Source organism: Vigna unguiculata, chromosome 1 (genome assembly GCF_037176805.1).
Source record: "Vigna unguiculata cultivar grain cowpea cultivar isolate G323 ecotype 2 chromosome 1, ASM3717680v1, whole genome shotgun sequence".
Lineage (NCBI taxonomy): Eukaryota > Viridiplantae > Streptophyta > Magnoliopsida > Fabales > Fabaceae > Vigna > Vigna unguiculata.
In genome coordinates this window covers 31660527-31672888 of record NC_140792.1, presented here as the reverse complement: position 1 = coordinate 31672888, position 12362 = coordinate 31660527, and the positions used below count along the sequence as shown (strand labels likewise).

At 32.3% G+C, this 12362-nt stretch overlaps 1 long non-coding RNA gene across 1 annotated transcript; it reads left to right on the top strand.

Annotated features, from left to right (window-relative positions):
* The first annotated feature begins 425 nt into the window (after window positions 1-425).
* Window positions 426-3405, top strand: LOC114179782 (uncharacterized). Its single transcript, XR_003603526.2, has 3 exons — window positions 426-820; window positions 1751-1820; window positions 3151-3405. It is a non-coding gene; the product is annotated as an uncharacterized LOC114179782 (long non-coding RNA).
* The last annotated feature ends 8957 nt before the right edge of the window (window positions 3406-12362 follow it).

Sequence of the window (12362 nt, the reverse complement as noted above, 5' to 3'; positions counted from 1 at the left end):
CATTTAGTATAAATCCTGAATAAGATTGTTCATATATTTTTTCATTTTCATTTTCATTTTTTGAAGCAAATAATAATAATAATATTATTATTATTATTATTAAATTAAAAAAAAAATCATTCAAATAAAATCATGTTAGGCTAATTATGAACTTTAACATTTGAGTCACATTGACACTCTAAAATCCATCAATTATTTGTTATTACATGAAAATTTGTTAAAAATTAAATACAAAAATATGGGAGACTGTAAGGCCTAGGGGTGTCAAAATGGGTCGGGCCCGACGGGCCAATCCGTCAACCCGACAGAAAAAACATAGGCCAGGTCAAGAAAATCAACCCGTCAGCCCGAAACAACCCGGCCCGCCAAGTCCGTTGGCCCGTCGGGCCAGCCTGCAGCTCGTTTAACTTACTCTAAAACAACACGTGCAGTGCAGCTCTTGTGTTTTAATTTTGGTGCTCTCCTCCCGCACACAGTTCCATTCCATTCTCCATCCACTGCCTAGTTTCTCTCTCGCTCGAAATTGGTGCTCCCTGCACGCGTTTCTCCTCCACCGTCGCTGGCCAGGAGCACGAAGCCCATTCACCACGTCACGTTTCTCCTCCACCGTGACATCCACCACGTCGCCTCCTTGCGTCTTCGCGTTTTCCTCCTCTACCCTTTCTAGGGTTTGCACACTTCAATTTTTTCCCAACCCAAACCGCGCAACCCCCTGATTCTGTCATACTTCGCCTCTGCAACGAAGGAATTACAGTGTTGCCCCCTGATTCTGTCATACTTCGCCTCTGCAACGAAGGAACTCTATTCACTGCCCGATTAGGTAATGTTGCTTCCTTCCTCATTTTTTTCTTTGCAGATTTGATTTACAAATGTGACTGCAGTGCTTTCTATTCAATTATTGTTACTTCGTCTTTTGTATGCTAATTTTTGAACCCGATTTTATGTAAGCCTAAAAATTTGATGTTTTGCTTCTCTGTGTACGAGTTAGCTCCCCCATTGGTTTGTGGTTGTGTCAAAACTGCACTGTTCAATTATCTTTTCACTCTATAGGTTAACATTCTCTGTGTAATTTTACTTTGAAGTTTTGTGATTAATTATAGAGTTCAGGGTGGAGGAACAGAAACAAACCCCTTTTGAAAGGGTTGGTATTTTGTGTTGTGATAATTTAATTTCCTTTATAACAGGTCATTGTTGTCTTCTTCATTAAAGGAGAATTTTATTTGGTTATCTATTGGGATATTGTTCACTGAACTAATTCTGGAATAAAAATCCTTCAAATATGATTTTGGACCTCCAATGATACATTTGGGAAAAAGCTGGTGGGCTGGCCCGTCAGCCCACCAACCCGCCAGCCCATGGGTCGGGTTCACCAACACAACCCGTTTTTACCTTACGGGCCAGCCCGGCCCGACCCGTAAAAAACGGGTCACAAACGGGTCGGGTCAAAACGGGCCGGGTTGGCCCATTTTGCCACCCCTAGTAAGGCCCATTAAAATTTCTATTCTTTTCTGCCTTAAATTATAAGGACTGCCCTTGTGAGTTGGGCTTAAGGGCTGGCCCAAAAGGGGAAACCAGACCCCTAAGTTTGCCCTAACACATCACTCCCTTCACTTTACAAAAACAACCTCCTTGTCTCTTAGAGCAGCCGCGACTCTCTGCTAGGGTTTAGACCTCCGTTATCTCCAAGCTTGTTCAACCCCTTCTTGCTCCACATAAGTGACCCCTAACTCTGTTCCACTGTCTTGTTCAGTTTGCAAGTCCACTCTTTGAGTTGCCGAGCTTCGTTAGTTAGAGTCGAGGCACTTTCTAGCGACTTCCAGGTAAGGGAATCTATAACCTTTTTGTTTAATGCGATTGCGGTTTGTTTTGCTTGTATTTTCATGATTCTTGAACTGGTATGTTGATGTGGATGCATGGAATGGTTGGTGTTGTCGTTGGTGTGTGAAAATACAACTACTGCAGGAACGAACAGTGGCGATGACTGATAATCTCGCCCAAGCGAGCTTGTCTCGCCTAGGCGAGGTGAGCAAAGGCTCGCCCAAGCCTTCTCGCGCGAATGGTCGCTCAGGCGACCAACTCAGTTTTGAGCGAGCGAGCGTCTCGCTCAAGCGAGGAGAGTCTCGCCTAAGCGAGAACGTGCAGAGGCCACTGTTCCAGATTCTCGAGCTCTCGCCTAGGCGAAGGGAGCTCGCCTTAGCGAGAATCTCTCTCGCCTGGGCGAGGCCCTTCAGCCTGAGCGAGGAGCTGGGCGAGAGTGCGTTTTAGATTGGTGTTCTTCTTGTTCTTGGGTGTTTGACTTGTATTTGATTGTACTATTATATGATGGCATGGGGGGATGAGTATGCATGAGTGGGAGGGAGTATGAGTTATGAATGATGAATTTTGAATAATGCTTGACATGTAATGAACATGAGATGGTTGGCATCAAAATGGCACGGTATTGGCATGAGGTGAAATGCTATATTTATGGTTAGGGATTGATGAGCTGGAATGGTATTCAACATGAAATGTGAATGAGGAATTTTGTTATGAAGATTGGCATGAGAATCCTGTGCATGATAATGATTAATTTATTGATTGATATGCTTGGTCTGTGTCAGTGTGTAAATCCTTGAGATCTCTAGGTGGGGTCTCAGGGTCGTGCTTCAGTGGTCGGGACGTAACTTCATGGCCCCTGTTAGTGGGTGTCCATGGTGGTGCCCCATCTATATAACTTGGTAAGGATTCAAGGTAAGGATCGCATCCTGACACTCTAAGGAGTCAGTTAGTCTCACTTAGAGCGGACTGACTCTCGTGGTGAGAGTAGCAGGAGGCCTGAAACTCATTAAGGGCTAATATTGTGTGTGGGATTGATTCATTTTAACACTTGTAACACATAGCTCAGGGGTGAGCAGAGGTATCCACCACAAGTGCAAGCGTCCGCTGAATCTGACCAGATTATATGTAATCTGTATGAGTCGAGTCGAGTCTTAGTGTATTGATTGAAAGGTCATAACATGCTTGGTTGAGACGTGTATTTGGAACTGTGAAAGTATTTATGACTGCATTGATGAAATCTTTTTGGCTCTAGCTTACCCTTTTGCTTGTTTGATTGTCTTGTATGTGGTTCTTCTCCTTTTGCGATGATCATCAATTTATTAATGTAAGCAGATGCGAGAGGTACTCGCGGCCAACGGGGAAATGGTGACTCTGCTGCTTAGCCATCTGGGCTGGATTTGTCCACTCTAGTCTTTCTTTTAGAGCCACGACCCATGTACTGTCTGTTATCTTTACTTTCCCAATTTTATTACTGTTGAATATGTGTATCTGGTTCATTTGGCATCGAGGTGTGCCTTGGTTTGTGAGGAGTGGTGTTTAAACTCCGAGACTGCGCTAAGATAACTTCTATGTGACGTTTCCTTTTAATTTGGGTTATTAGTTAAAATGGGACGTTACAAAGACCACACCAAACTCATGATAAAATTTATACTTCACGAGACATATACAAACTATATATAAATAAATACATGGATCTAAACATTAAACCACCTATATTATTTTCTATGAATGAAAGCTAAATTAACTAACTTATCAACACAACGATTTCCTTACCAAAAAACATAAGAAACTTTGAACTACATATTCATCCAGAAATGCAAGTACCGACACCACCTTCTTCTAAGACTCTAAGGAACCACTCGTTGATCCAAAAAATCATGACAGACTAAAGAATAATCATTTTCCAACCAAAGCCTCTGAAAGCCCTCCCTCTAAGCATGTTCCCAAGCATAATGACCCCATAAACTCAACATAAATAGAAGTTTGTAACCCACTTAAAACACTTTAAAACTACCTACATATTCACCTCAATTTCCTCTAAAATAATCAACCCATCAAGCCCAAACAGGACAACCCATAGTTGCACCATCAATAATCACCTTAAGCCAATTAGCAAATGGAACTTGCCATATTACATTCATAAATGAAACCACCCTACACTCCCTAGTTTGAATATTGAAAATTTTAGCACAAAAAAGTTAGACAATATTACTCATGTTTCTTAGACTTATTCTCAGTAATACACACTAACTCCTTAATTTGAAAAATAGTAGAAGGAAATGCAACTAGATCGTAAAATCCAGTATGCTTTCTCATCATCTAAATCATCCAAATAATTGTAGTAATGACAGTCACTTTAATCACTTTAACTAAAGAACTACAAGGAGACTTCATAAACTAAACAACCAAATCCAAAGAAGAAAATTGAAAATCCTAAAAAAACTTCCTTCAACCATTCTCACAATTATATAATAATAGAATAATGAAAAAACAAATGAAAGAAAAATTCATTATTACCACTTTTTTTTTTAAATTTCCAAATCAATAGGTAAACTACCATACAATAATTTCCAAAGAACCAGAGTTTTAGCTGGTGGCACCTCATCCAACCAAATCAAGTTCCCCCAATCCATATGTTTCATACCAGAAGAGTAAAATTTTCTTGCGGTTTTTTTAGAAAGCACACTAGTATGGTCCAAAGTCCAATTAGGCACATCCTCATCCTCATTAACCATTAAAGAAGAAAAATCACATAAACTAAAAACGAAAGAAGGAAAGATTCAATGAGTACCTGTCTAGGCCGAACTAACAACAAAGCATAACCTTACCCTATTAGAATAAGGAATTCTAACCAATTTAGATATGCAAATGTCAGAACACCAACATCATTCATTCCAAAAATTAATACAATCACATTTACTTAGTGCCCAAAAGTATTTTCCATAATAACTTCATTTACATCCTTAATACCATGCCAAATTGATGATGATTTAAAACATATATTTCTGATACTCAAACTTAAGAAATCAAATACACATGAGTTTAGTATAAGTCATTTTGCCATAAGCAAACTCTTAAGCTAAACGTAACAGGTAGGCTTTATACTTTGACTAAATATTAGTAATCTACAAACCACTACTTAACTTAGAACCACAAAAGATGGACCATTTAATATTGAATAGTCCTGATTTTTTTTTCATCTTTAATCCAAACAAAATTTCAAATTGGTTGCTCCACCTCAAGAAGAAGCTTAATATGCCATTTGTAAACATGAAAGCTATAAAACAATAAGCCAACAATTAGTGAATTTACTAGTTGAATTCTTCTCATCATACTAAGCAACTTATTTTTCCAAAAAACAAGTTTATTAGAATCTTATCAACCAAAGGTTAAAAAAAACGCGCAGAGGTCCCACAAAAATTGACACTTCCATATACATAAAGAAAAGAAATTCTTGATTACAAAAGAAGCCTCTTCATACAAGGATTCACCCATTAACTAAAGAAATTATCATACTCATGTAAAAAAAGATTTCAAATGTTGCAGTGTCGTAGTATCTCCTCTGTAAGAATCATCCACCAACTACGTGTAAAAAGTATTGATATTTATCCCGTATGCATTCTACCCCTCCTATTGTATTGTTTTTCTCTAAAACATTATGCTTTACTTTACAGTATTATCATATATAATAAATTTATTAGACTTTTTTAATAACAAGCTTAAAACTATTTATTGATAATTTATAGGTAAATGATAGTGTAAAAATGAATGAACATTCATTCTTATATGCTTCTATTTATTCTCTGTGGTTGAATGTACTTTGAGGAGTGTACAAATATAACATAAATCATGGTACAGGCATTGCAACTAAAAGTCCAAACAATATCCACGAAACCCTATTCTGAGGCATTGATATGATATCTTAGCTTCTGCATTTGTTAGTTCAACTAATTTTGGACAAACCAACTTTCGACAGAGTAGGCCGTGTTTGACCATAAATCTTTTGGACTCGGCAACCAACTTGGCCCATTCTTCTTAAATTAAATGAATAAAAAGTAAAAAATATTTGAATATTCAATTGCTTCCTATATATATTTTCTCCTATAAATACTTTCACGAGTAAAAACAAAATAACTTTCTATAGTCAACAATATAAAACAAAAACATTTGACATTATCGCTTAATTATAAAGTGAAGTGTTATTTGTAGAAATTATTAAATTTATCATACATAGTACATATAACTTCTTTCCTTTGTAAAGAAATCGAATCAAATGAGTAAGTTTTACTTTCTATTTCACTTAAAAATAATATTAACCAGTTTCTTCTTCTTCTTCTTCTTTTCAATACAAACAATACATTTTATAACTTCAGCTTGTTTTAACTTCAAACTGAAGGCGTAAACTATTCATTTTATTACTTATTTTTTATGAATATATTTTTTAAAATCTAACAAAATAACATCTTTATCGTTAATTATCTGTATCATTATCAAACGAGATTTTTACCTTTTACATAAATATAAGAATTTTTAAATTAAAATAATTTTATTACCAATTTTAATTTTTAATGGTCAATTTTTAAAGTGTAACAATTTTTTATTTGACTATTTTATTTTTTGAAATTTAAATGTATTTTTTATTTTAAAATATATACCTATAATAATAACTATCTATAATAAAATTATAAAAACATTAGTATATACTTTTATAATCATAATAAATGCTAAATTTATTAATTTTTGTTATCATAAAAAAAACACAAGTTCACGTATATATATATATATATATATATATATATATATATATATATATATATATATATGATTTAAAACAAGCACTAAATAATGACATGAAAAATTTGATCAAATTATTCTTTTATATGGTTTTTATATTAATAATAGTGATAAATATGTGTATGTAAAACAATGTGATAATGATATTTATACTATGTCATGCTTACATGTAGATGATATATCAATATTTGGTAGCAATGTAGATAATATAAAAAAATGTGAAATATTCATTGTTTAGTAATGTTGACATGAAGGAGTTTGGTAGATGTTATGATGGCCTTATCTTAACTCAATCTTATTAGTAAAAAATCTTTTGAAGAAATTCAATTAGTTTGATGTGAAATCAATTTTAACACCTTATGACTCATGTATTAAATTAAAGAAAAGTTGAGATGAATGAATTTCTTCTCAATATCAAATTATTGGTTTCTTATTATATTTGAAAAACTTTTCTAGACTTGATATTACATATACAGTTGGTGAATTAGGAAAATCCATAATCAACTATTAGTTATGTTTTTGTGGTGGAGGTGCAATATCATGAAAATCTACTAAGCAAAATATTATTACATAATCTACCATGAAAGCAAAATATTATTTTATATGCTATTATATTGAGGCATAGTTTCTTAAAAAGAGTTATATGATTTACCATTACTAGATAAGTCAATACCTCATATTTCAATGTATTATGATAGTCAAATTGTGATACCTAAAGCTTCTAGCAAAAGTTTTAATGAAAGAGAAGACATATGAGAAAAAGACACAGATCTATCATAAACTTAATTATTCATCTTATTTTTTCTATTGACTTTGACAAGACTAAAAGAAATATTGTAGATCTACTTACCAACAAAAAGTATTTAAGTCGTCAAAGTAAATGAGACTAAAATCCATAAATTAATCGCAATAATGAACACTTATCTCTACATAAATGTGATCCGATGAAATGAAGATGGAATGAAGTTCAATGAGTAATATTATGTTTTTTTAAATATCTTTTAATAAACCTAACGAAAATTATTTTAGGGATATAATTCACATAACACCTATTCATGATTTACTTAGTGAGTGTGATGGTAAGGCCACCACTTGGAGATATACGTAAGTCTCTAAGTGACTCATGAAACAAGATATATTCACAAAGTCGTAATGTGCAATCATATATTAAAACCCAAAATGAAAACCAATTTTGTTTGTGTTAATTACTAAAATTTAGTAAAAAGGAATGTAGCTAGAGACTAGTACGTTTCTACCACTTTTTTCGGGTAAAAATTTATATGCACAAGATATAAGGCTCAAATTTGGAAGATTCTTTTTGTTGAAGTACAATATTTTGTTTTAAAAGATATATTCTAAAAGAATATATATATATTCCAACTGGATCAATATACTAATGCATACACTATTATAATTCATTACTAATTCTCCTTGAATTAGCATCAACAAATCTCACCTAAACCTTATAAAATCAATCTCCATTCCATCTCATATACCAATCACATTTCCTAAGCAATAATCCACATTTACCACAACACACCAAAATTTTAGCATAGAAAATGATTACTAGATTGTGATGTATTCACTCAGTGAAATCATCCACTCGCTAGGCAAAAAGTTCACAAATGTCCACTCGCTCAGCGACCAAATGGATCGCTCATCGAATAAATCACTAGAACTCACAGAGTTAAATTCCTCCAAAATTCTCGCTCCATGACTACAAAGTCAGTAAACTCCTTGATGTTGGATTCACTCAGTGAGTACATTCTTACCAACAACTGCAAAGTTAGTGACTTTCTTGAATTTGGATTCACTTAGCAAGAATATTCTCATTCAGTGAGTCTGCATAATTCTACATAATTATATCATTCCAGTCTAGTGTAATGGTCATTCCAGTTACCAAAAACATGCCAAACCCAAATTTATTACAAATATCAATACTAATTGATCTCAAATACAATACCATATCAATCAATATTTCAAACTAAGCATCGTCATATCTAAAACCCAAAATTCACACATCATGTATCATTCAACAAATCAAATACTCAGACAAATCATAGTAAAATCATACAATTTACTCACTCAAGATTTCTACAACTCAAAAACAATATAAATAATTCCCCTACCTATGATAGATCTCATACAGCTAAAAGAGTACCAAATTTCCTTCAAATCAACATGATGCCCAAACTAAACCTAGGAACAACACAAATATGATCAGGACATACCATTATAACTACTGATGAACAGAGACTCACAAAGATGACTCAGACACCACATGTGAGCTAGAATCACTCACATGCAACAAAAAGATAAATTGACCATGAGAAAAGAGCAAAAAAAACTAACTTAATCAATTGGAGAAATTGATCGATTAGGAGTGGAGAGCTCATCACAGAGTTCACCCTGCGGTCTCCGATCTTCCAAAAAATGAACATAAGAATTAGAAATCTAGAGAGAAATGTAAAGGCTCTAAGAAAAAGGTTTTTAGACAGATGGTGCATTTATAAATAATGAAACTCGTTTATAAAACTTTTATTTATACTTTAACATTTTAATATTAAAATTATCAGTATCATTATTTTAAACACTCTACCAATCCGAAAATATCATTTCTAAGTTCTTACATAAACCATTTTTATTCAATAGTTATCATAATAAAGTAATAAAATTAATAAAATAAATTTATTTCCCTCTTTAAAGATAGAAAAATAATATGAAAAATAGTCAAATGCACTTTATTTGATTAAGTAAACTTATTAAATAAAATTTAAATAAATTAATAAGTCCGAACCCTATTAATAAAAAGATTAAAAAATAATTTATATTATTGATAAATTTAATGCTAGTAATTATTGGATTTTATTATTGAAACAATCCATTTTAGAAGATAAAATGAAAAGAATAACAATTAATTATAAATCAATTCATAACTATACCAATTTTTTTTTAATATATAAATGTATATAGATCTATATATATCATTATAAAAATGAGATTTCTGTACATACTTTTTTTCATTTTTATTCTTTATTTTTTTTAAAACTAAAATAACTATTTTATCGATTTTATATTTTAAGTGAATATTTTTTAAATTTTTATTTTTTTAAGTTAACTTTTTTAGACTAAAATAATTATTTATAATATAAAAATTAACTACAAATAAATATTTTATATTTATTTTCACGATTATAATAATATCAATAATAATAATAATAATTTTATAATATTTTGTTATCTTAAAAAAATACACATATTACATGTGTTTGCATTTTTACATATTATAATTGTATAACTTTTAATTAGTTACTTTTATAATTGATATTTGTTTTTATTGGATTTAGAGGGTTAGTCTTTAAGTGGAGTATGAGACACTCAAGAATGGAGCTATTACTTCTTGGTGAAAAAGATGAGTTCCAAAGAAGAACCGAAGTAAGATCCATCAGCAAAAGACTTTCTGACGTTCAAGTTAGTAAGAGTTTAAAGAACCTGTATAATATATTAATATTGAATGAGAAAATTGTATAAGAATTTCATATGAGAATTAAATCCCCATTCTCCATTGTGGGATGCTGTATTTACAAGCTTCTTATCTAACGGTTCATCTAAGTTGCTACTAAGATATCCAGTAAAATTTGTAAATTTTTAAATTTTGTATGTCGAAACTCTTATACCACCATTTAATATTAACATAATCTGGAACTTTCATTTATTTGTTCAAACTTAATAGTAAAATTAAAAATTAAAAATCATAATTAAATCAAAATGTACATTACTTCACAATAACCTTTGTCTAAAACAAGTTTATTTGCAAAACTTCTTTCTCCAAAGCAAACCTAAAGTTCCTCAGTATTATGCATCTAGATTAACATCTACGACAACATCTGCTTGTGTGTATTGACATACATATACGATCTGGCAATCAAACACACATGCAAGGGTGAACTAACAGGAACATCAAAACCATAACCAATAATATACATCAATAATATATAACAAACCCAAATCTTTCATAACTCCGGTGTCTCAAACCACCATTCGGTTTCATCATTCGTCTTCACAAAGCCTATTGTCTCAAACAAAAGTTTAAACATATTATCATAGATTCAAAACATGTCTTCACAACAACTAATACAAGCATTAGTGATCCCAACGTCAATAGTCAGTTTATAACTATCACATGCAACTTACCAACAACCATTCACCACTAGAGGAACCACCCTTCCCCGTTACCTTAAAACTTACACAAATAGGGTCCACTACCACCACTCTCCTCAAGAGCTTCCCTGATGAAGTATACAAGTTCCACTTCTCATTACTCCACTCGAGAGCTTCCCTAGAGAATCATGTGTCACTTTTCATCACTCTTATCAAGAGCTTCCGCGACAAAGTATACATGTGTCACTTCCCATCACTCTCCTTAAGACTCCCGACGAAGTTCACCTCTTTTACAACTATGTAGAGTTACCCTTCATCACCTCTCGTCGAGTCACCACACACACAAACATGTCAGGAATCATTCATTGCCCATACATGGTTTCTCACACCACCAAAACTCGTTTTATGTTCATAAATAAAACACACCCATGTGCCCATGAAACTCAAAATCATGAAAAATATTCTTTCATCAAAATATCATCTTTCTTAAAACACCCATTGAAAACTTATACCCAAATCAATAATCAAATTCTCCAATCTCAACATATTTTAAATAAAAACTCTTTTAGACCTCAAAAGATAACAATCAAACAAAAAATAACCACAATTTATCCCAATTCATCATGCACGCATACAAGCAAGAAGACAAGAAAAGAAAACAACAAAACAAGAAAATAGGAATGTCAACTCCCCTTACCTAGACCGGTACTTCTACTTTAACTAACTCTTGACATTTCATTGCTCTTTAATATTGCGCTTAACTCCTAAAAACTTAAAGTTTTTCTCTCTTTTCTGCTTTTACCCTACAGAGTCCCAAAGGGCACTATCCCAAAATATATAGACTATCCTAAAGCTTTAACACTAATAAAACCTTAATCTCTACCACATACCTACTCTTCTCTAAGCCCAAGTTAATTAATGTCTAAGGTCTTACATCCAAGTCCATAAGTAAACAAATATATTAAAGAAATTTGGTTATTTGAAGATAATCAAATATTATGTTCTAAATATATTATATAATCAATTATTATATCACAATATCTTTGGAATATAACAAAATTTGATAATAAGTTGTTATACGATAAGATATTAGATAATCAATTATTATATCATAATATTTTGAAAATATAATAGATATGATAATAAATTATTATACCAAAGATATTAATTATAAATATATTGGAGATATTTCACAATATCTTAAGGGTATGTACATAAGCCCCTCAGTTTGGAAGCAAAAAATAAGGTGTAAAAGGATTATGTTGATGGATGAACCAGTTTTATCATCATCCGTTAGTTGTGGTGTGCAGATGTTGGGTGCGTATGAGCTTAGAAGAATGCGCCTCTTTAAAACCTTGCTAAAAAAAACCCAATTTAGGTGAAAAAATTTGAACACAGGAAAATGAGTACACATCTCTTTGTGATAATTGTTACCAAATACATAACTTGTGGATGTGTTGCCATTTGAAGTAGTCATCATATATGTTTTCATATGAACTGATTTGTCATGGTTAAACACTTTTAAATTAGTTTTTAGATGAATTTCCATTTGTGCTTATGCGTTGCTTTTAACACTTTTGAAATTCTTG